At 40.5% G+C, this 22,173-nt stretch overlaps 1 protein-coding gene and 1 long non-coding RNA gene across 3 annotated transcripts in view; one reads left to right on the forward strand and one right to left on the reverse strand.

The window, feature by feature from the left end:
- Positions 1 to 15,657: 15,657 nt before the first annotated feature.
- On the reverse strand, positions 15,658 to 21,482 carry LOC140119408 (uncharacterized). The gene is made up of 3 exons (XR_011853368.1): positions 21,388 to 21,482; positions 20,483 to 20,569; positions 15,658 to 16,066 (listed from the first exon to the last, which is right to left on the reverse strand). It is a non-coding gene; the product is annotated as an uncharacterized lncRNA (long non-coding RNA).
- LOC140119407 (transient receptor potential cation channel subfamily V member 1-like) overlaps positions 16,044 to 22,173 on the forward strand; it is a 45,941-nt gene continuing 39,811 nt past the window's right edge. Inside the window, exons 1-2 of one of the 2 annotated variants that reach the window (XM_072138405.1) lie at positions 16,044 to 16,345; positions 17,173 to 17,399. The gene's annotated coding sequence lies outside the window, so the exon portion shown is untranslated. The remainder of the gene's footprint in view (positions 16,346 to 17,172; positions 17,400 to 22,173) is intronic. The other variant, XM_072138406.1, reaches the window with a different exon arrangement.

A 22,173-nucleotide genomic window follows, 5' to 3' on the forward strand; every position in this document is an offset into this window, starting at 1 on the left:
ATGAAATGCAGCATTCCTGACTGTATTCTTATGGTTTCTTAGAATTTTAAGCAATAGTGGATAACACACTGCCCTCCCAGCAGGGATAGATAGTTCTGTCTTAAGGGGAACTTATCAACCTTCCTCTGCCCCATAAGCTATGAGTTCTATTTTATTATGCTTTTAAGTGGCATCATTCATTGAAGGTCAACTTTTATTCTCCTTATTCTTTTCCTAAGATAAATTCAAGGATGCGGGGGAGCTCAACTTTGCCTCCTCAAGGGCGCTTTGTTTACTAACCACGCCCCCTCCAATGTTACTCTTCTCCTGAACTCTTGGGTGTGCGCGGTGCACATGTGATTTTGGTACTGGTCTGTCTTACATGTCTCTGCCACCTTCACAGGTACATTGCAAATGTACGAGAGTCCAGGAGAAGGATAGAGTGACATTTGCATGGAGAAGCATTAGTAGGAAGCTGAGTATCCATCAAGATTGAACTCTACTAACTCCTTGACTTTATCTTAGGGAAGTAATGGGGAAAATAATAGGTGAGTTTGGAAGAATGGTGACACACTTGGACACTATAAGTACAACAAAAGTAAATAATTGAGGGGCAAAAGTGAGTTGACAGCTTCCCTTGTGATGCTACATTTATGCATCTTAGGATTACTAGTAGAACAGAAAGGATGAGAAATCTAACAATGAGGATGATGTGTAGTAGTCGGAAACCATGTAGTAGTAATGAGTAGTCATGTACTGAGCAAGTCAGACCTTGCAGCACTGCTTCTAGCATATGGCATCCAAAACATAGGCCCTATGCCCTTTTATGTATGCCTCATGTGGTGATGGAGATACGTCAAAATTAGGAGATGTAGGCACCCCTCCCCCTAAAATTCCTCTACTGGTCTGAAGCCAGGTCAGGATGCTTGGGCAATAAAACCAGTATATCCAAGAACCAGATCCTCTCGTAAAATTAATGGTAAAATGTATTATATTAATTTACTAAGAACCTTCTTGTGTTCTAACAATTTCCATAACTCAAAAGAGATGTTGCCTAAATTGATGACCTAATTAGTGAGTGTAATATTGAATTCGGGCACCGTCTTTGCAAGGTGTCCCGTCAGCCTTATATATGACAAGTGGTGGCAGCGAAAATCACTCAGGTTCTGGAAGGGAGACTATTGGGTCACACTGGACTGTCCTCTGACAGATCTCCACCCTCCAAAACCTAAGTCTGTGATCCTGACACTTATCATTACTCTGCACAATTAAGAGCCATGACAAACTATACTAATACCCGGCAGCTGACGGTTTGGAGATTTCTCATCCACATTTTGTTTTTATGTTCACTTGTAAGACTTCTAGCAGCAGTGAAACCAAACTCCTGGATTTGTAGCTTAGCAACTCAAGCATTGCAGACAAGTACATCAAATAGATAAATGAGGCCTTGTAAATATTGGATTTCTAGAATGTTTCTCCGCAATCAGCCAGGAAACTGAAAAGTTATAGTGAAACAAATACATTGCCGTAGAAGCCTTAGGCTGATATATGGTACTTAGAAATATTAGAGATACTGGGACTGACTTGGTGTTATTCAGGATACCAGAACACCTTAAATCCACTGTACCACTGGGGCTCCTTGGGCCCACCAGATAAATTATTCTGAATGCCCACCATCCATCAGCTTCTTGAAAACAGACTCTAGTAGCCTCCAAATTCTGTGGCTATCTGCTGTACCTTTGGGGTCCAGTACTGGGCTAACCAGAGGATCCTCTGGTGGGCCAGTCCATGTATTGTTCTCACAAAGTGCTCAATTCAGTGGCGTTACTTTAAGCTGAAGAGCCAAAGTGCAAAGTCTGTGCTAGACCCCCGAATATAAAGTTTGGTTTATAGTTCTAGTCTTCTTATATGGGAAACTATCACCTTATGGGCCCCCTAAGCCTCTTGTTCCCAGTTACGAATGTACCCCCTCGAGTTACGCCTCCATTGCTTCCAACAAATACTTGACTCTTATGATGTGATGTGGCCCTTACCGATATGGAACATAACCATCAATATTGTGAACCCCAAAAATTACCTTTAATCACAAAACCACAGATTACTACAACGTAAGAGAACACCTTTCTTTTCTGTTAATTATTATTTTTATTTGGGTACTACAAAGAAAAAAACAAGAGTAAACATCAGGATGATTGCATCGGACTTATAAACCTCTGGTCACTGGTGTACTTTACCTGCAAGGAACAAATGGTACAATCACCATAAACCATTTATTCTTCTAACAATAAAAGACAAATTTAGATTTTGACGACAAGTACCTTATATACTCGAGTATAAGCCTAGTTTTTCAGCACAAAAATTGTGCTGAAAAACCCAAACTCGGCTTGTACTCGAGTCAAAAAAATAAATATATCTAAACTCACCTTTCCGGCGACCCCTGTATATCTTCTGTGCGATCTGTCCGGCAGCGGCGGCAGGCTATATACACTGGGGCAGGGTCTGGTAGGCTATATACACTGGGGCAGGGTCTGGCAGGCTATATACACTGGGGCAGGGTCTGGCAGGCTATATGCACTGGGGCAGGGTCTGGCAGGCTATATACACTGGGGCAGGGTCTGGCAGGCTATATACACTAGGGCAGGGTCTGGCAGGCTATATACACTGGGGCAGGGGCTGGCAGGCTATATACACTGGGGCAGGGTCTGGCAGGCTATATACACTGGGGCAGGGTCTGGCAGGCTATAAACACTGGGGCAGGGTCTGGCAGGCTATATACACTGGGGCAGGGTCTGGCAGGCTATATACACTGGGGCAGGGTCTGGCAGGCTATATACACTGGGGCAGGGTCTGGCAGGCTATATACACTGGGGCAGGGTCTGGCAGGCTATATACACTGGGACAGGGGCTGGCAGGCTATATACACTGGGGCAGGGGCTGGCAGGCTATATACATTGGGGCAGGGGCTGGCTGGCTATATACTGGGGAGGCTGTGACCAATGCATTTCCCACCCTCGGCTTATACTCGAGTCAATAGGTTTTCCCAGTATTTTGTGGTAAAATTAGGGGCCTCGGCTTATACTCGGGTCGGCTTATACTCGAGTATATACGGTAAGTTTTTTATATATAGTAATATATAGGTTATTATAACTTTTCTGCACTGGTATGTTACTCCTCCTCACATAGATGCCGTTCTAACTCAAAGCCCCCATTTGTAGACCCTTGCATGGAGCCTAAGTGTCCTTGGGTTTTGTCCCAGCACCATGACTGGGCCCCAGTGGGACTCCTTGTAGTTACTTCTTGTTTATTCACCAGAGGTGCACCCACGCTGGCAAATTAACTTCACTGGAAATGATCTTTATCATGGATCTTCAAATGGAACAAGTTATACATCATAGCTGACGAAGAACCTCAAAAATAATCTCCAGAACGATCTGACATGAACAGCCAGCAATGAGGCATTGTCTCTATACAGCCGATGTGCGATCTAAGTTATGTGAAGTCATCTTTGGAACACAACCAGGCGACTACAGATCCATGGTGTGGGTAGATCATAGTTACCACATAATTATGTATTGGCACACTATAATACGTAATAGTACATGTTGCTGCTGGTTTTCGGTGGTGTACTGAGCATGTAAAGCATAATATACACTCACCGGCCACTTTATTAGGTACACCTGTCCAACTGCTTGTTAACACTTAATTTCTAATCAGCCAATCACATGGCGGCAACTCAGTGCATTTAGGCATGTAGACATGGTCAAGACAATCTCCTGCAGTTCAAACCAAGCATCAGTATGGGGAAGAAAGGTGATTTGAGTGCCTTTGAATGTGGCATGGTTATTGGTGCCAGAAGGGCTGGTCTGAGTATTTCAGAAACTGCTGATCTACTGGGATTTTAATGCACAACCATCTCTAGGGTTTACAGAGAATGGTCCGAAAAAGAAAAAACATCCAATGAGCGGCAGTTCTGTGGGCGGAAATGCCTTGTTGATGCCAGAGGTCAGAGGAGAATGGGCAGACTGGTTCGAGCTGATAGAAAAGCAACAGTGACTCAAATCGCCACCCGTTACATCCAAGGTAGGAAGAAGAGCATCTCTGAACGCACAGTACGTCGAACTTTGAGGCAGATGGGCTACAGCAGCAGAAGACCACACCGGGTGCCACTCCTTTCAGCTAAGAACAGGAAACTGAGGCTACAATTTGCACAAGCTCATCGAAATTGGACAGTAGAAGATTGGAAAAACGTTGCCTGGTCTGATTTGGTCTGAGTCTCGATTTCTGCTGCGACATTCGGATGGTAGGGTCAGAATTTGGCGTCAACAACATGAAAGCATGGATCCATCCTGCCTTGTATCAACGGTTCAGGCTGGTGGTGGTGGTGTCATGGTGTGGGGAATATTTTCTTGGCACTCTTTGGGCCCCTTGCTACCAATTGAGCATCGTTGCAACGCCACAGCCTACCTGAGTATTGTTGCTGACCATGTCCATCCCTTTATGAGCACAATGTACCCTGTAACATCTGATGGCTACTTTCAGCAGGATAATGCGCCATGTCATAAAGCTGGAATCATCTCAGACTGGTTTCTTGAACATGACAATGAGTTCACTGTACTCAAATGGCCTCTACAGTCACCAGATCTCAATCCAATAGAGCATCTTTGGGATGTGGTGGAACGGGAGATTGGCATCATGGATGTGCAGCCGACAAATCTGCGGCAACTGTGTGATGCCATCATGCCAATATGGACCAAAATCTCTGAGGAATGCTTCCAGCACCCTGTTGAATCTATGCCACAAAGAATTGAGGCAGTTCTGAAGGCAAAAGGGGGTCCAACCCGTTACTAGCATGTTGAGTGTACTTATAGAGCATGTAACACGTCGGCCTTGTGGACAGCCTTCTGTAGTAATAATTAGAACATATATTACTGCTGACATATGACTAGATTCATCCCACTGAGACACCCAATTGTGTTGTCTTAATTTGTTTTACGATGAGATTATAATAGATGAGAGAGACGAGATGTGAGCATATCTGACCCACATACCACTTTTTGTACAGAAACTGATCTTTGGTTCCCTTTTTAGAAGAAGCCTGTCAGGTTGATTTTGGACTCTAAACAATCCATATGTATTGTTCATATGGACCGGTGGTTTAGTGGCCCAAATCACCCTGTCCGTGGCCGCAAGGACCAGAGCTTTTGCCGCCAACACAGTCATTCGGTGAAGCCAGTGAAGTGAACCCCAGCTTCAGTGCATGTGCCACAATTCCATGATGTACTACTCAACTACTTCAACAAAATTAATGCAATACACAGTCACCAAGGGAACACCAGAGATAAGTCCAATGTGCCTCATCAGACTCATCTATAGGTTCATACCAGGATGATTTGGAACACTTTTGGTTTAGTGTCCCAAATTGCCCTGACAGGTTCCCTGAGAAATGTGGGCGATGTAACGATTTACTGCAAAATCTGCTTTAAAATAATAAAAAAATAAACTCTGTACTGAACTCTCCATTTACTGCTGCCCTATAATACCATTTTACTGCTATGCTGTCTTCCTGTAAAGAGGGTTACACGTGACAGCATCTCATAAGTCCCAGTATCTCTAATATTTCTCTATATATTCACTTCAACACCTCATCACAACAATGTGGAAACCATCAAGAGGCCAGGAAGTTGTTGCAATGAAATTGGCAGAATATTATTGGAAGAAGAGGTTTGGGAAGATAATGATGATGATAACGTGGGATCTTGAACATCCCCATGACTCAATGTTATTTGCTGGAAGGGAGCCAGGTATACTTTTACATACTTTGAAAAGTGAGTGAAACCAGTAATTATAATAGCGAATTCGTAATTAGTACCAAAAGTCTACGGAAACCTCTCCTAAGGTGATAATGTGAAGTCCTGATGACAGCTTTCCTTTAATATGCAAATAAATAAGTTTTACACTATAGGAAAAAAACTACATTTATATATGTGTAGAGATACATAAATTCAAATCAATGTTATAACAGTGTTGTATCCTAAGGATGAGGCTTTACAGTCCATGGATCGGAGCCCTGCATAATACAAATGTCTCCATTGTTTATACAGGATGTCACTACCACAATATCCATATAATTATTTGCGCAGTTTCAACCATTTCTGGATTTCTTCAGGTTTATTTTCCACTCTTCCGTATCACAGGTGTTTTCTATATCCTGTGTCAGGTTTCAGATATGAAGCACATGGGAGAAGATATTTCCTGTCTTACTCCCCCAGTTCTTTTTATATACAGATATTAAACACGGATAACATCTGGAGTAGAAGAAAGATCAGTCGGGGGGGGGGGGGGGGGAGTCAATTGTCCAGCTAACGTTTAATGTAAAAAGTGTATTTGGCCTCAGATTTTTCTTTAGTAATCCTGCTATGAGGTAAAAGACTTTGTTGGGATTCCAGTAGTCCTCCACCAGTGGGCAAGGTGTGAAATTATTATCTTAAAGGGGTTGTCTGGGATAAAATTTTATTTTAATGTTGGTCCCAGGGGGGTATGAAATTGTTTCGCAACCTGTGATCACCTCTCTCCATTGCTCCGGATAAGCGATAGTGTCACATACACAGCTACACCCTCTGGCTTCAGCCTGTAGCACTTTCAACACTGTCGACGACACCTCACCATAGTGTATATGTGACTTCCACCAGTCTAGGACCAAAAGTGATGGGTGATCACAGAACTGAAATCTCTAAAATGCACTTATGCAACAAAATGCCAGTTTATGTGGGAAGTGAAATTTAGATAATGAAAGTAGTTCAATGTCCCTAACTGTGGCTGGGGAAAATCATTAGAATGCTAGACAGCGTTCCTATTCCATTGTCCTGCTTAGTACAGGTCAAAAATAAATGCAACTTTGTCATATACTACATTAAGAAAGAAGCTTCTCTGTAATTTTTCTGCTCTTTCTCCTGCAGTGAGCAGTGTATCTAAAAGGCTGTTGAGGTCCATCTACTTCAAACAAATAATTACATGGATTATTCAGCTTTCGGGGGAGATTAGGCTATCCAGGGACACTTGGAATTTTTGTTGTAATATTTGTAAAAACTTTACATTTCTTTTTAAAGTTAGTAGGGACACATTTTACATACTTACCCGTCCCATTGACAACGCCGATCCAGAATGTCCGACGAGGATTCGGAGCTGCTGCGATTCACTAAGATCGTGCGTCCAATTTCCTGCATGTGTCGCTCCCAGCTCAGGTCCGCCGGAGTTTACCTTCTTCTTCCCGGTGCATGTGAGTGCTGATCTTGTGACACAATTAGATTTTTAAATTCTGCGTTCGAATCAGTTGGGTTGTCCGTCACGACACGCCCCCGATTTGGGTTGCATGAAAGCCGGCGCCAATGCGCCACAATCTGATTTGCGTGTGCCAAAAACGTGGGGCAATTCAGCGCAAAACAGAAAAATTCGGTAAACCCGAAATGCGTCCGACGGACAATTAGTAAATGTGCCCCACTGTGTTCAAGAGCCATAAATATAGCTTGAAAACAGCTTGGATCTGAGCAAAAAAAGGTGGCACTAAATTAATTACTAAAATTGCTATACTAAATTGTAATGCAATCATTTATGCAATTAAAGCTGTTGGCTGCAAGGCAAAATCGGTACTAGGCCACACTGTAATTTATGGTTTATATACTGGTCTCTTTGTATGGGGAGGAAACATCTTTTGGTCCCCCTAAGTTTCCTGCGCCTGGGTGCAAAAACATCCTCTGTAGTCCATATTCCAGGTTATACAGTTTACACCCGTAAAATGCCGTGCATGAAGATTATCTTATATTGATGGTCACTTATGTCACACTGGATAATGAAGCAGTTTTAGGTGCTGAACTCAGCACTTCCAGATCAGGGAGCCAGTCGTTTAATAAAAGTAATTCAGAGAACAAGACTTCATCAGGCCAGTAATGCAATCCTGCACAAAAGTGGATGTGCTCTCGCACTGTGATTAAGCAAAGTGCTTCCTTTCTATGTATCATTACATCGACTTGTCTATCAAAGCAGTGATCAGACAGGCATATCATTAACAGTGATCTATGGACCGCTCTCAATGAACTGTTTTTCCTGTAAATAGCGCTTTCTGTTTTTATAGTCAATATGAATCGATAACAGATTTATGGTTAATAAGAGCCATCACAAATCCTACTGATACAAAGAAGAACATAGAGGTACAAAAAAGTCAAATAAACAAGAAAACCTTATATACCATATATACCTGAGTATAAGCTGAGTTTTTCAGCACAAAAAATGTGCTGAAAAACCCTAATTTGGCTTATACTTGAGTCATGAAAAAAAAAGTGTACTCACCTTCCGACGACCACTTCGGCGGGTCCTCTTCTATCAATCGCAGCCCCGGCATCAGCTCCGTGTCCCCGCGGTCCGTCGCAGGCATTGTGACGTCAGCCGCACGCTGACACTCTAATGTGTGCGCGCTGGCATTGGCGCACACTATGATGTCACACTATGATGTCACACTATGATTCCCATACTCAGCTTATACTTGAGTCAATTGTTTTTTCCATTTTTTTGTGTTAAAATTAGGGTCTCAACTTATACTCGGGTCGGCTTATACTCGAGTATATACAGTATATATTGTGCATGCTTTTCTGTCACATACACATTGACTACATACACCTAAATGTTTGGAAGACTTCATCAAAATTGAAAGGACCTGATGCCTTTTTTCATGTATGGCAGAAATTAGCTTTATACTTTAATAATCCATGTGGATCATGAACACATGGGGACACTAGTGGGTTACAGAATAGGCAGTTTGGGCAGTAGCCTGGGTTCCAAGCCCTTGACAGGGCCCTGGCCACCAAATTTTTATATTGAGATGGGTTTTCACTCATGAAATCTGTGTACATCTGTTCTTCCTCTCAATACACATGTACACAAGAGCCATTTTAGGATCTTGAAGGTCCTCCAAAGGTCCTAAAACTGCAGATTGAAAGCAGAAGGGACACATCCTCCATTCCTCAAGAAGCTGATTCTTGTACCATAAGAAGGATGTGAATTCCAGACTTGTAGCTATAATATTCATATATCCCAGGGCCTGTGCCAGTCTTAATCCAACCGTGCATGGGGAACCTAAAATGAAAGATAAACGAGTAAATCAAGAAATACTATATGCTATGGCCAATAGGATGTAGACTCACTGTTGCACCTAAATGGTTTGGCTTTGATCCACTCCGAAGGCTTGTTGTCAAAGTGGCCTCTATAGTCTTCACCCTTTAACCCCACCTGGTCGCTAACTTTTAAAAATGTTTCAGGTGAAAGTGCCCATAGGGTAAAAAAACTCTGGTTCAAAACATGGGTGCCGGCAGGGGAGGCATGTATGGGTCAGGGTCAGGACAGGTGAAGTCTGTGAGAGACCATAAATAGGGCGTAGGCCCTGGAAGGCAGCACAGAGACAAGCTGGGGTCTACAAGGCAGATTAGTAGGAAAACAACAATGTGAGGAAATACAAGATAGCAAGGAACATATCATAAAGTCATTGGGGCAGATTTACTTACCCGGTCCTGTTGCGATCCCCGAGGTGCGTTCTCCGACAAGGATGAAGTCCGGCGCGTTTCTTCAAGATTGCGCGTCTATTTTCCTGCATGTGTCGCTTCCCCGCTGAGGTCCGCCGGTGTTCACCTACTTCTTCCCGATGTATGTGAGTGCATTGTCTTGCGACACAATTTTAATTGTAAGTCCCGCGCTTAGTCCGAGTCAGTTGGTTTGTCCGTCGGCCACCCCCCCGATTTGTGTTGCATGCAAGTCGGCACAATTGCGCCAAAATCCGAAAAAAACCCCCCACTTAAATGCAGTGCAAATCAGAAATAGTCGGGAAACCCGACTAAAATGCGCCGTGCGGACCATTAGTAAATGTTCCCCTTTGTATTATAATCAGGGCAGGAGTGGATTGGCCCTTCAAATACAAGTGAGAGGTGAGTGCACCCTCCAGCTGTTCTGTCATCTTCCCTGCAATTGTTTGAGACCACTTTTTTGGAAGTTTTTCCTAGGTAAGGTGAAACAACATGAAAGTGTCAATAGCCAAAGTAGGTAAATGTGGGTGATACTGCTCCTTTAGCTGTCGCAAAGGCTTTTTCCTTGTATGGAAGCTTAAAACATCACCCTATGATGTAACTTTCAGTAAAAGATTGAGAACATTTGCGTGACTGGAACTTACAAGGACAAAAAACACAAGATACAAGGTCCTTAGGGTTTTTGCATGGAACATTACTCACCAGAAATCACAAAATATTTACTATAAAATGTTCCAGCTTTTGTGTTGGAAACAAAATAAAGTTTTCCCAAGAGCAAAATCCTACTGCTTGTAATTAATTATATGATACACATGCTATTGATCATAAACCATTTTCGCATGGGACACTTGAAATGTTGGAAGGTGCAATTTACTATTAGGCAATTACTTACTGTACATACAGTAGCTGCACAGAATGCATATATTTGATATGTCCAAGTTTAATCAAAGGGATTGGAAAAGATTTGTAGTGCAATACGGAGTTAAGTGCAGCACAAGAGAAGTATTATAAAGACAGATCAACAAATTTATCACTATATACAACATACATATATATCTGAAAGAGGGTTTTCCCACTATGAACAGTTGTTCTCTACAAACAAGATAGTGGGTAAGTGTCTGATCTCTGGGAGGTCTGACTGCAGCTACAATCATGAATAGGGGGGGGTTCAATATGATTAATACTTGATTCATACACCCAGTCATTGCACTTTTCACTTCTATGGCTTCTCCCATGTTCTCATAGACATGATAAAGTGTTACTAAAGCATGGACACCATTCATATAGGGCAGCGATGACAAACCTTTTAGACACCGAGTGCCCAAACTACAACCAAAACCCACATCTTTTTGCAAAGTGCCAATTTAAGCAGTAACTTATTACTCCCTGCTCTGTCATAGGTTTAAATTGTATACCGAGGACAACAATACAGTAGAAAGAAGGAGAAGAAGTTCGGATTATCATTGTAGGGTCCTGGCAGTGGTGTAACTAGAAGCTGATGGGCCCCAGTGCAAAGTCTGTACCAGGTCCCCAAATATAATGTATGGTTTATAGTAAACATTCCCATATGGGAAAGTGACACCATAAGGGCCCCCTAAACCTCTTGGCCCATGTCGACCGCAACCTCTGCACCCCCTCAAGTTAATGCCCCTAGGTACTGGGCTGCCTGGGACTGCAACGGGCCTTGTGTCCTATCCTGTGAACTCTGTGCTGGGGAGATGGGGAAGGTGCCCATAGAGAGGACTCTGAGCGCCACCTGTGGCCCCCATGCCATACGTTCGCCACCACTGACATAGGGGCACGTGTGACCCCCATTCTAACAAACATTGGGGTCCTAGCAGTTATACCCCAAGCATTCAGATTCATTTTACCGATGAGTGATATCAATGAGAGAGTGTACACTATAACCATCAGTGTGGGAATAATAGGCACACGTGACATTAGAATACAAGTGAACCATATCAGAGTAAATTCCTTATCACAGTGATTAAAGCTACACAAACAATATTATCAAGAAGAAAGCCGCAGGTAAATGTTTACTTTCCAGTTATAATCCACCTGCTGTGCAACTCAGCAATATGCTAAGATCTGGTCCTACTTCCATAACTTATATATAGATAATAGATGTTCTATATAGCATTAGCTGGACTGTTTTGTCGTAAGTTACTATACTGTATATTGACATTTTCATTGATCTCCCTGAACATTATTTAAATAGAGAACTAATCACCGAATCCGTCTACAATGGATTTGCTGACATCCCATTAAACATAGAATGTCTTTAGCTCAACTTATATGACACAGAACATATGGAGACTTTAATGGCGATTGACATAAATTGGCCTGCGTTCAGCATTTATCTCCCTCTAATGTATGCAGACATGAGTAAGCACTAGAGAACACAGCGAAATGAAATAGCAAGTGACAGGCCCTGTGGGAATAGCATTTACCTTTATACATTACTGATGATAAGTAGGATTCAGAACTTTCAGGCTTTACAACATTGGGTACAAAGCTGTATCAAACAGCCCCCTCATGGTTATTTTATACAAAGCCCCCCCTCACCCCCTATGGATTCATTAGACATAGCCCCCCTCATCCCCATGGAATCCTTGTGTACAGCCTTATGTGGGCCCCCCAGCAGCTCTGGGCCCCCAGCACTTACCCAGGTATTCCCAGTGCTGGAGCCGGCCCTGGCTCTAGTTACTGTAACCCTATACAATCTGAGTCTGACCTTTCAATGGGAGCGGGATCTGGCCACAGACTTCAAGTGGAAATATTCACAATGTGCATTCCCTGCTTTCTTTAAATTGTGCAAATTTTGGGCTGATCTCAATAAATGTGATTTATAACAATTCTTAATATTACTGGATGTGTAGGGAATCAGTAAAGTGTAAAAAATCCAGATGTTACAAGTGTTCATATCGCTACAGCTTGACTGTTGCTCCTATGACCTATTTTAGAAATAATTTTTCTTTATCTGAAGAATTTGACCTCAGTAAAGAGTCACAAAGAGAAGGAATTTATGTCTACTGCATCCCCCTTATAGGCTGTACAGAGATTAATGACAAACATGATGGTTCACATAAACTAAGCAGAAGACTCTTATTTGTTGGTGACCTTTCACTTTCAACTTCCAATTTCTTGTATTTATGATATATCTACGTGATATGTCATAATTACATGATAGATGGGGGTCCCACGTCTATTTCGAGATTGAGTGCCGCAGACCCACTTTCAGGGGCTGCGCTAAATGGAGGGTTTATGCTCTGCTAATTTCATCACTCGCATAAACTTGAATGGAGAATGGTCATGTATGTGTCTATGGGGGCACTGAAAATATATAATAATGAGTGTATATGCTCATCTATTTTTGTCGCTCCCAAGGAGTTGTTTGTGGCCATTGAAGAATAGCAAACTATCGATAGAGCCCAACTTTGGGAAGGTGCTCAGTGGACCTCATTCTCGACGTCTATCATGTATTTATGACATATTCTGTGTTTATGTAAAAAATAGACACAGTGAGAAACCTCTTTTAACTCTTATTACAATTAATAAAGTGGTCCTCCCACTTATTTATATTGATCAATAATAGATTGGGTTCTCATACTCAGGACCCCACCGATCCACTGATTCTTGCTCTTTCTAGAACAGGAATTTAATCTCTTGGGGACTTTCCATAGTACATATAAGTCCTCAAGAGCTGTACAAAGAAGGTCCACAGGTTAAGCCCTCTCCATACAGGGCTTCTGTATAATACAGTTGACACTTGTCGCTTACTGCTATGACTGTTGCTGGTAACCTGTTAGTTCTCATGGTGAAAGCCAAACATTTCCCTAAAAGTCATATAAAGTAAACAAACAAATAAAATCACAAACACTCCGTGCCCTAAAAGTTCTGAATCAAAATATTTTAAGGCCCCTTACACACTTGCGCTTGTGATGAGTCCAGCATTAAGCAACAGGAAGTGAACTCCCCTTGTCAGTTCAGTTCCAGTTGTCAGCAATCGGGTCAGACGTTCCCCAGCCAGTACACGCGGCGTTGAACCCCATAACAGGAAACAGCGTCCAAATGTTGGAACTGCCACTTTTATTCCATTTCACAATAATAAAATTTTTAATAAAAAGTTATCAAAAAGTTGTACAGTTCCTAAAATAATAGCAGTTAAAAAACGTCAGCTCGTCCGACAAAAAATTATACCTTTAACACTGAAGTTTGAGAAAGTTATTTGCGTCAAAATAGGACAAGATTAAGACTTTTTTTTATGCAAAAGGTTTTTTTAAAAAAATCGACTAAAACATAATAAAATGATAAATATATAAAATTGGTATCCCCTTATCTTCCCGACCCAAAGAATACATGGGAGGTGTCATATGGACTGTACAGTGAAAGGTGTAAAAACAGTGTAAACAAGAAAATGGTGCAAATTAGTTTTTTCTACAATTTGGAGTTATTTGGAGTTATTTCCAGCTTCCAGTACTTGGTATGAAATGTAAAAATACTGGCACTAGTAAGGACAAAAAACAATTCAGCTCTATACACAGAAAGATAACATAGAGATGTGCCCAGCAGTGAGTTTTCACAGCGACCATGAAAACGCTTCATGCTCTAATGATACAGACAGATCTCCTCTCATGGCAGGAGCAGAGCTCATGATTGATAACGGAGAGATTGTTTTGTCTCCTCATTTCTTCCCATAACAATAACTATCTACAGAGGTTTTATCTATAAAATGGGAACACCAGCCCATTAACCCATCAGGGTGATGCGGTGGTTAACAGTTCCAGCCAATTCTGCCTCATTACTTATTGACAAACAGCACAACAAACTCGCCTTGTACAGAGAGTCTTTTATTAGGAGACACATAAAATATTTAAATATTGCAAATCGCACATTTTGTCGTTTTCTTCACACCACTTCCTGTGTGGTGTAGAGGAGGAGGGTGTTAGAAGCTTCAGAAACTTAAAGTGACATTAACTCTTCTGCAAAATGAAGCCGATTCATTAGAAGAAGCAAAAAAAATTCTCGTTTTCAAGATCTCTGCTTGCAGTCAGTCATCTGCAACTTCTAGATTATAAGAATCTGTCCGGATCAATTGATCACACATGTATTTGCAGAATATTTTATCAGAGCTTCACCTGCAGTAGATAAGTTGCTAAGCTGTGTAATGCCTTCTAAGGATGCCCCCATCTTTACAGTGTATCACTAAGTGCCCAAATAATTAAGTGAAGTCATTATCTTTCCTGTAAGGCGTGAGTAAACTAGGTAATAGTTTTATACAGATGTAGAAATCTTTAACATGTCTTTCTGCGCCATTAAAGGGGTTCTCCAGTCATAGTCCTGTGGATAGAGCCTAACAAGCGCCCTTTGTAGCTCTGTTGAGCTCCAGATAACCTAAGAATGCGCCGGCTGTTTAGGTCATCTCTATGGCGCTGAAGAAGATAGCCAAGTACCGTAGTCGCCAATCTTTTTAAGCGCTATAGAGATGAATATAGCAGACAGCGCATGTGCGACTAGCTGTTCAGATCATCTGGAGTACAACAGGAGTAGAACAGACAACTGGATCAGCAGGTTAGTCTATTCTCTGTGGATGGGGCCTAACTTGCTATGACGGGAGAACCCCTTTAAATCTTATTTCAGTATGGTTATCTGGTTATAAGTCATGTCACACATGATATGTGACAAATTTATTTGGTATTTTAGATCAGATTCAGGGGTATAACTCGAGGCGATGTGGAATGTGCGGACGCAACCAAGTCCAGGAGTTATTTGGGAGCCCATAAGGTGCCTCTTCCCCATACAAAGTAACCAGTACTATATTAGATATTCTGTAGATGGAGGGGTCTTTACTGATTTTGTATTGGGCCCACTGGATTAGATTTTGTGTTGTTTTACCACTAGATTAAGTTTCTAGAAAAGGGGCATGATCAGGACGCTTACACTATTCATAGACGACATGTGCTGTTGCATGTTACAGTATATTAGTGTAGATGTATGCCATTTATGAATTTCTGTAAGGAAGAGAAATGTATAAAAATAGATCAAGTGTGTCATCGTGAATGTAATAAGCAATGCATCTACTTTCATGAATTTATCACAGTTTATACATTTAGTTTCCTGGACAATGTATTCATCTCCCCGTATACTGGTAGTACTGATACCTGTAACCCTTATACAATGTATATCTAAGCATGTCTTACCGTGAATAGATGACGTCTAACACATTAACTCTTTCATCAGGATTTCCTATACCTTATTATGAGATCAAATATTATGATTAAAGAAAATGATCTAATTGCTCTCCATCGACAAACATGTCAGGTGCAGCCCCACGTAAGCAGCTACATACAAAGTGAGAATGAGTCTAGACACAATCTGAACACAAGGACATGATGTAAACTTGTAACAATAAGGCTCCAGCGATGAGGATCTGCTCCATCCCCCTCCTTTCTGGTGTCAGTTCTCTTATTTTGCTGGGTGCTCAGTTGTGCATCATTTCTGTACAGAACTTCCTGCTCATTCTGTAAGAGAAGACAGTACAGCGCAGACCTGGCATCACAGGGAAGGAGGATGCTGCACTTATAATGGCCACTGATGTCACGGATTAGTGGAACTTTTCTATCAGGAAGGACCAGTCTATTACCTGTATGGTGGTATTATATCACTATGTGACTATGGGCAAGGCTGCAATGTGAAGCAATAAGACTCTGCTACTATTTCAGCACTGGAGAGGGAACAGTCAAGAGTTGGACAATGAATTTAATGGAATAAACTCCAGATCACAAGTGGATATTCTTTATGTAAGTAGAAGACAAGAAGGCTCACAATAAAGCATCTCCATCATTATTCACTCCCGGTCTGTTATTTTATAGAATAGTCTTATGTATAGATAGTCCAGTTAATGGGAAAAGTTAGTTTTGAGAATTTTGACTCAAAACTACATATCCTAATGTTATTCTATACATTATTTACTAGATCAGATGTGATTTTGCTAATCCAATATGTTAGATTGACCTATATGCTATAGGACTGCTCATCTGTCAGTATGGAGGTCACTGTGACAGTACAGTTCATGGTGTCAGCTGCATCCTCCCCAGTTCCTCATTTTGTGACTTCTGTGGTCATGTTGGGTGTGCTCTTATCTCAGAGCCCAGCACACCCTGGGTGGTTCAGCAACCCAGGAAATATATCTAGCTATATCTATAACAGCAGACCAGCTTTTTTCTACAAGTGTTTATTTGATATATTATAGCAACAAAGTAACAAAAACTGTAACTCAAGGTTACTGTATACAGTTTACAGATACAAGAGTGAAGAAAAGTAACAAAGTAACTCTGCAAAGAACTCTGGAGGAGAAGAGAGCACAATGGAGGAACAGAGAGAGAAGAAAGGGAGGGATTGTGTGAGCTAGAAGAAAAGGGGGCACTCAGCTGTAACATGGGAGGGGTAAGAGGGGTTTTACAGAAGGGACTGGGTGTAAAGCTTGGTGTCAGGGAAGTCTTCCTAGGCTACAAAGTTCATATATAGGGTCAATATAGTGGTTATATAGGAGCTAAAAAGTATCTACACATCAAAAATGCTGCTAAAAGTTAATATTCCTCCATCTATCCACCACTTCCCTCCTCAGCACACAGGGTTAACCTCTTACAACGTGACTTATAAAGACAGACAGTCCATCCAATGGCATGCAAAGGCTTGTAGATGGGATTTTAGGCACAGGAGTGTGCTAAGGCTTCTATAGCTCTGCATTGGAGCTTCATCTGTGACTTAACATTGCACATAGGACTTGATCAGTGGTGTCACTTTCTACTTGTTTGGTGGCTTCATCTACCAGGAGACCTTCTGTTCTACACAGTAAGTGGATATTTTATTCCTTTTTCTAGTGTTTTAGTAATGACTGTTCTACCTGTTCTCATCAGCTACAGCTGAAAATTTAAGACTGAGGCAAGCTGATGTAGTTTATAATGGAGCTGGGGAAAGGGATAGGGAGAATATATTCATATTTAGAGGTTTTCAGGAAAAGATGAGATGGTTGTTATTAAAGAATTGCCAATTTCTGTAGAATAATCAGCTGTATATGGGGTAGAAGGAAGAATATAAAGATCTTCAGGGTTTTTTTTTCAGATCCTGTGTCTGGGTAAAGTCTCTTAGATATTAAAAATATCAGTCTTAGAAACTCATGACTGCTCTTATGAAAAGATGTAGCAAAGATCTAACCTTTAGAATAGATGCAAATGTTTGTCTAGTCCTCACAATATGGCTATATTAAGTTGTCTATGTAGGTACTGTACCCAGAATTGGTTTTGTTACCTCTATTGTTAAATTTGTAAGAGTATTTTATTCTAGTGGAAAGTCTAATAGGTTCCATATGTAAGGCACCAGCTCTTACTCTTGCCTTCTAGGATAGAAACTAGGGTGTGTCTTGGGTTTTAGTTATACTTGCTACGTTTAGGTTTATACATAGGAATTTCTGCTTTTACAATATGGTCAGCTGGATCTTTGCAGAGCAGCAGTGGGGGAGATTTTAGGAGCTTGGATTATCTGCATGGGAAAAAGAAACATTTAATGTTGGTTCCCACAGGAAATAGTCTGATAATTGTCCAGTGTCATGAGAAATAATGTCACATAAAACTCTTATACATGTATGTACTTGAGTTAGATGAGAATTCGGTAGTTTTTGTCTTTTATAAGCTCTATTTATGGATTGAGTTGTTTTCTTGGTGCAAGAATGTCATTTTTTACAAATACAGATCATGTAAAGTCAGTGAAGTATGTGAGGGTACTGGATGCCTTCATAACTGGAGGCTTTAGGACTTGTGACGACTTGCCAAAATCTGACTGGAAAAGCTTTGTCATATCTGTTAGGGTCTGTTTCTGGTCATTTTTTACATGAGAAGAAGCATTTGACTTTACTGCAGAAAATACTGACTGTAGGATTTGACACATTTGCTATAATGCTATATAATTTGATATTATAATCTATATATTTATCTATCTATTTATATAACTATCTATCTATCTAGTATCTATCTATCTCTAATATCTATCTATCCAGTATCTATCCATCTATCCATCTATCTATCTATCTATTGATCCATCTATGTATGTATGTATGTATGTATGTATGTATGTATGTATCTATCTATCTATCTATCTATCTATCTAACTGTCTAACTGTCTATCTATCTATGAATCAACGATTTATCATCTATCTATCTATTGATCGAGTATCTATCTATCAATCTTCTATCCAGTATCTATCCAGTATCTATCCATCTATCTATCTATCTATCTATCTATCTATCTATCTATCTATTGATCTAGTATCCATCTATCTATGTATCTATGTATCTATCTATCTATTGATCTAGTATCTATCTATCTATGTATCTATGTATCTATCTATCTATTGATCTAGTATCTATGTATCTATGTATCTATCTATCTATCTATCTATCTATCTATCTATCTATCTATCTATCTATCTATCTATTGTTTCCACTAGGAATATGTTCATACCTGTCCCCAGGTCCCCAATGTTACATGACTCTTTAGTAGGATATCTTCTTATGTGTTATTAGCTCTACTGGTTGTGTTTTTCAATACCTCCTGCACCCTCAGCAGCCATTTTCAGAGCAGATTTTAGATCTGCACAGTCTGGGCTATAATGGCTGTGCCATTTTGTAACAGTGAAACATGATATTATGTCCCTTTTCTCCATTTATTGCAAAAGCTTGGTTAGATTACACTGAATTTCTGTATATTCTCATATTACTGCCATGTACAATTGTTAAAGGGATTTCCCATGGGCAATATGTAAAACATTGTTATAGGATATACCATCATTATGTGATTTTGTATAGTTATAACTCATGTGATCTATGACCTCATTTGCTGGGCATAGCTATGAAGATAGGATAGAGTAGACTGGATAGTTGACCACGCCTTTGAGACACTCCACATTCTAGCCTATGGAAGTGATAAAAATTGTCTGCTTTCAATTCATTTTTGACAGCTTCGTTCTATGGTGTTACACCCACAGGAGCTGCAATCCCTAGTAATCAGTTGTTTTTACTGGAAAATGCTGGTGGCTACATATTTCTGGTGGTGGCCACTACGGGAGCAATGTGGAATTGCATGCTATTCATTCAAACGAATGAGCACCAGTCCTCCAAGTTCCACCACTGCCTTAAAGAGGAGGGTCTTTCCTAATAGAAAAAAACAAACCCCCATAAACTGCAATCAACAGCCACAGCATCTTCTATATAAAGACAACACAAGACAAATGTTAACCAATGTCACCTTTTAGAGAGTCATGTGGAGCGGCTACTAGAATTAAGTTTTCTGGTTTTCAGTGGGGTTAGGTTTTAAAATTATGTTCTTGTTCTTGTCTAACAAAGGCTTCCCTTTAGGGAGTAATTATATTAACAAAATTCAACTTTTTTTAATTATACATTATTTATGCAATGATAAATATGTATTGATTTTTCGCTTGGTTTGTTCTACCAAATTAGGTAACAGTATTGAATATAATCATAAAGATGTCTATCCTGATGTTCTAAAGGAGAATTAAGACTTATAAGGAGAAGACCCACAGTGAGACTTCATATTTCTTTCCAGCCAAGCCTTAAAAATAGCAAAGAATCCAGAGTCCTCCTCTGGATTTTTGCCAATGGTGAAGGCTTTTTCCGCTGAACTCAGTTTCCATGTGTTTCTGAGTGTAGACAAAGATAATAGTTCATTCCCCTTTCTCTGTATGATTCTTAATGTATCCCGGCATGTGCCAAACTAATATATGGTTAGAAAACATGTGGAATTTTACTTTTTATTTTCTCAACTTCAACTTTTTCTTTCTTTTAAAAGTTTTGCAATGTGCACTGGGGTATTTTCTGGGAACTGTCCATAAACTGCTAAAAGTATTATTCCAAGACCCTCACATTGAATACAAGCCCCTTGCTCTACTTTAATTGGTGCTTATCATTGGGGAGGGTTCTGGTAGCTTCACATTTTCCTTCCGGCAGCCACTATGAGGGAAATGTGGAAAGGTGAGAAGAGAAATATTGAGAAGGCTAGTCATGGGGGTCATTTATCTTTATTTTTCTTCCTGTTTTTTTCTGTCTTTTTTGAGTCATTTTTTGGCGTATTGCAATTTGTGCACCTTTTTGGGGACATTTAGGAATGTCAGCGGGACATTTGTTTTTCGTCAGTAAGACACATTTATCTTCTATTCCAGATGTGCTAAATGTTGCAAATGACATTTATCATGTCAAATTGTCTAAAATGTGCGACTTTTTTTGGAGCAAAAAACTTCAGACGAAACCATACTTAAGGAAAACATAGAAAATGGAAATAAGTGACTTGAGACATTTGTGTGACATTTTTGTGACATTTGTAACAAATGTCTCAAAAAGGGATCTGAAAAAAAAACCCTTTTAACACAAGGAAAAAGTGAGATTGATAAATCAAAGAAGCAGATGGAAAAAAGACAAAACAAACAGACATAAGATAAATGACCCCCACAGAGTCTTAAAAAGTAATCATAACGAAGGGTCCTGTAAGCAATATTGTATAGGGAACTCTAACACTTGCAGCCTGCCCCTGCGGGACACACAAAAAAGTAAAAGAGTATTCAGTGTCAGACGTGAGAAAATTTATATTTAAGTCAAACAGGAATTGAGCTTTTCACCTTCTGCCAGGACTGATCCCATGTGACACATCTGTGCCATCCTCTGTAGAGATAACATATTTATGACTTTTTTTCTGGATGCTATTATCCATATGTGTAAAATATCTAACGATGATGGATAATGGAAAGAAAACAATGAATGTACATGTCACACACCTTACTGGATACTTTCCATTCCATGCCAGACAACCCATCTATGGCACAGGAAAGGACGGAGTCACTGACCTTTTAGGAAAACATTCATGTGACCTGCATGCATGGAAAATGTGCGCAGCTGATTTGGAAAGTGAAATGAGAATTTTGCACAAAAGGTGCGGTGATTCTGCAGACATTAAATCATTTTTCTATCAAGTATTTGCTTTCCTCTTGCTTTACATGCTGCTGTTTCTCCTATGTGGTACTTTTCTATCTGTTCTAGTGTCATACTGTATGGAGAACCTTCTTGAAAAAATGCTTCTCATCAGAGAAGACACAGAAAAATTCCTATTTATAGAGAACTTGATTAATCTTTCCATTCTTCCGTTTTTTTAATAACTCAGGGGTTTGCAGTTTCTTTGCTGTTACTTCTTAAAATGTATGCAGCAGATAAACTTAAATGGGTTGGTCATTAATAAGAATGTTTACCAGGGTACGTACAAGACCCTAATAGGGTCACCAATAATGGACTTAACCTGATAATCATTCTCCACAGTGTGTAGGAGCCTTGGGTCATGTGACCTGCCAGCAGCAGGACTCGGGACTTACTGTGACGTGCCTTTTCCTGCAGACTTATAGCGGATTTAGGCGGCCTCATTACTGCATGTTCATACGGATTTCGCATTGGCGCCCAGTATTCTTAAAGGACATCTACTACCAGTTTCACTGATGGTAGATGTCCAGCATTATGTCCAGAGAAAGCGCCGGAAGGCGTGAAACAGCTGTCGCTTGAAACCCCCTGTGGTA

The sequence above is a fragment of the Engystomops pustulosus genome, chromosome 2 (assembly GCF_040894005.1).
Source record: "Engystomops pustulosus chromosome 2, aEngPut4.maternal, whole genome shotgun sequence".
Lineage (NCBI taxonomy): Eukaryota > Metazoa > Chordata > Amphibia > Anura > Leptodactylidae > Engystomops > Engystomops pustulosus.